Genomic DNA, 3734 nt, shown 5'->3' with positions numbered 1-3734 from the left:
ACAGCGCTGGGAGTTTGCTCCTGCTGATCCTCAGATAGGGAGGGTGGGGTGCATTTTCCACATAAAACCCCGTCGCAGCTAAATGGAAGTAAATTTCCATTCCCGGTTCCCTTTGTTTGGAGCTTCTGCTTTCAACGAAGTGGATCCCCAGGCTCGAGAAGGATGCACAGGGTGGTTAATGCAGCCAGCTTAGGAGAGCCGTGGCAGTCCTTGTGTTCATTTGACTGCATTTGCCATCTGTTCGTGCAGTTTTCTACTGCAGTGGAGCTCTGGAACTTCTTGGGCTGCTTCAAATAGTTGCACAAAACTGTACAGATCAACCACAGCTCGAGCACCCGTTGTGCTGATACGGAATCTGAGCTTGTTTCACTCCAAGAAAGTGAAAAGCAGGTTCGAGATGACAACAAAAGGAGCCATGTGATTATCTTTTTGACTTCTTTCTCTGGGTTAGAAGCACGGAGAAGTCACATATTCACTCACTTAGCTGAAGTCAGGAAAAACCTCTTGCTTTGTGTTTGGGAACACAAAAGTGATTTGTTTTCCCAAATACATCACCACCAGTGAGTGGCCTCAGGAGAAGTTGCTCCTGTTTGTATCTACAAAATAATACCCTCAGAGCCAGAAATGATAGAGAAAGAAAGGAGAAGGGGCCACTCTTGGTCAGCTTCTCGTGATCAACAGTTCCCTGTGAGTCTTTGTACCTCAAACAGCCTGACCAGGCGTTGCAAAATCTGCTGCTGATTCAATGATTTTGGGAGGCAGAGCCGTTTCAAGTGCATAACCTCGCTGAGACTCAGGGAAGTGAAGCTGCACCTCTTCTCTAGATTCAGCCAGAAGTTGGGCACTTACCATGTTTGATTTATTAGTTTTATAAAATGCGAAGTCTTTAATGTTCAGTGCTTGGAGCGCATTGTAATTTTAGCTCCGTTATTACAGTTGTTGACCAATGTATGAATTATCTTCAAAGGCTTTGTAGTTCCTCTGAGCAAGCTTTCCCATTCCAGCTACCAAGTCAAAGGAATCCAGGAAGGTCTGTTCTTTCAAGGAAAGAAATGTCAAAGGTCGAATGTGCCTGAATGTTCTGGAAGAACAAGCAGCAGGAGCCCTGGAGAAAACACAGGGATTATTTGCTAGGTCAGAAAGGATGATCCGGACAACGCAAAACACATAATCCTAATGCCTTAGAAATGAGTTATTAGTCTCAAAAGCTTGGAATAGAAATTGCTGTAATCACCCAAATGCTGAATTCACAGGACTGTGTGGGCTGAACTTGCTGACACTTGAGTGCAAGTGTCTCTGTGAGCTGTGTCCGAAGTGGCAGCACAGCAGAGGGACATTTGTACCCCTTGCCCCTGCTTGGCCTCTCCTCTAGCACCCTTTGCCTTCAGGAACTGTCACAAGGAAAACCATTCCCACCAGAATTACATGCATTTAAACTCATTTTTGGAAATTGTCTGGGCACAGCCTACTGTAGAAATGAGATGGCACAGAACTGATTAAATAATGTTTATGCAAATACAAAAGCTGTCAGGGCGTTGTTTTCTTAGCCTTCAAGATCCAGCTTGTCAAAGACTTTTGGCCAAGTGTCAGGTTTGTTGAGCTCAACTGAGCTAGTAGGAGCTTGATTTAGGGTGGGCAATTGCCAGAAGAACCCTGCAGAAACTCTTCTCTTCTTCCCACTTCCGACCTCAGCGATCTGCGGGGCCTCCGGACTCCCCACCCGTGGATTTCACTGCTGGCACCTCGTTAGTGCCCTGCTGACCCCCTGACTCCCACTTTTCATTCCTTCTGTTCCTTAAAAACCCCATGTTGTTCACACAGGGTGCCCGTTCCACAGTAACAGCTGCCCTGCTTTGGTCTCACAGCCTGTTGGTCCATCCAGCGCTCCGGTTGAGTTGCTGGAGGAACCCTGGCATTGTTGGAGCTGTGATATTTAGGAAATTACTGGCAGGTGCTGAGAAGACAGACGTTTGCAACAGCCTTGGGATACGCAGATTCCTGCAGAGAGGACTTCAGAGGCTTTTAGATAAATCAGGCGATACGAGGAGCAGTTTCCAAAGATATTAAAGCGAATTTCTAACGGGGTGAAAGACATTGGGTTGAATGTTGGTAGAAACAGTGATAAACGCACCTCTCTGAAAGCACAGTGCTTTTACCATTCTGGTTGATTTTCCACGTGGTCCATTCTGGACTTGTAGGCAGATGACTCCCAGGTTCACAAACGGCATGAAAAGCCACCGCTGTCATTACTCATGGGAGGAAATATTTGCGTAACTGCTCAGATTTGGGCATGTATTTGCCTGTGGGTTTTTTTTTTTTTGGTGATGCTTTGTCTGAATAATATTCCTTTAAACAAACAGCTCGTTCGTGCAAGTGCTCCAGGAGAGGGGACGAGAGACGTTGTGACTCGTGGGTGCCATCGGAACTAATTCCGAGCTTTCACCCGAACAAAATGTTTGCCGGTTCTTTGCTGCAGTTATTTACACGGCTCTGGCCTGAGCTTCATTAGCTCAGCACGTTCATTTCTCTGCTCCAGATCCCACCTGGCTGGCTGGAACCACGGTGTATTTTCATGGGGCGTTTTCGAGGGGGACCCTGGGGAAAGTCAGTTCTTGGCTGATAAAAAAATAGAGTGGAAAAGTGTCTCCTGGTGTCTCCTCTGCACCATGAGGGGGTGGCTTCTCATGGTGCTTCCACCGAGAGCACTTTTGCTCCCTTTTAAAATGCAGTTTGAAGTTACAAAGCTACGAGTTCTGGAGGTTTACGTAGATTTTATTTCGTGTATGATCTTTTGGCCGGAGTGGAACAGACTCGGAGTGACATCAGTGGGGTCAGACAGACATTGGAAATGCCAACATGACAAATGTGGTTTTTCTGTGTGACTTGGAGGGGTGAAAAGCAGCTGCTGCACGTGGACAGGTCGGGAGGGTGCACCCTCTGGAGCCATAAAGTGAATTAAAAAGCAATGAGTTCTTCACCCCACGTTGTGTTTGTACCAGATTTAGGTATTTCTGGTGCTGCCTGGAAAACACAAATCAGGTGATCATCCACAGAGCTGCTTTTCTTTGGCCATTTTAAAGCCATTTTAAAACGGTTTTAGGTGCTTGAGACAGTCACTCCTAAGGCAGAAGGGCCCAGGGCTGCAAGCTGAGCTCACCACACTTGCCCTGGCAGAAGTCCATTGTCTCCTGCAGTGCTAATCTTGGGTTTGGCTTTGCCATGCTGGAAATGACATCAGAATATATTCTTGATGCTGCACTAGACAATGGTATGAAATGGAGCCTGAATGCACCCAGATTCTGGTGGATGGTCTCACCTTCAAAACTTCCAGTGTGTCCTTTGCTAAATCCCAAATATCCTTTTGCACAAGTGGATCTTGTGTAAGTGGATCCAGATGTAGAGTAGTGGAATTTATCTGTCCAATCTTCATATGCTTTTACTGCTATCAGTTGTACTTCTGTGATGTCAGTAGAATTTTATCACAGTTTTCCTATGACATGAGAAACATTCCAGGTGAACATTTGAGTTAGTCTAGAAGTGAATAAATCAGAAAAGTAGAACTTGGCTTATATTTTAATTTATATTTGCCTTTTTATCGAATAATTATGCTTTTGGACAGTACTGGAAATAGAAATTAATCCCAGAATGTGCCTCTGGTGTTATTTTGTCCAGTTTAAACTTCTTGGTAGGAATGAGACTTCAGAATTTAGCTGGGATAGTGCTGGATTTGAATC

This window comes from Empidonax traillii, unplaced genomic scaffold (genome assembly GCF_003031625.1).
Source record: "Empidonax traillii isolate 1590-97213 ecotype Southwest subspecies unplaced genomic scaffold, ASM303162v1 scaffold451:size1465578, whole genome shotgun sequence".
Taxonomy (NCBI): Eukaryota; Metazoa; Chordata; class Aves; order Passeriformes; family Tyrannidae; genus Empidonax; species Empidonax traillii.
The sequence above is the reverse complement of the archived record's forward strand: the minus strand, read 5'-3'. Positions refer to the sequence as shown.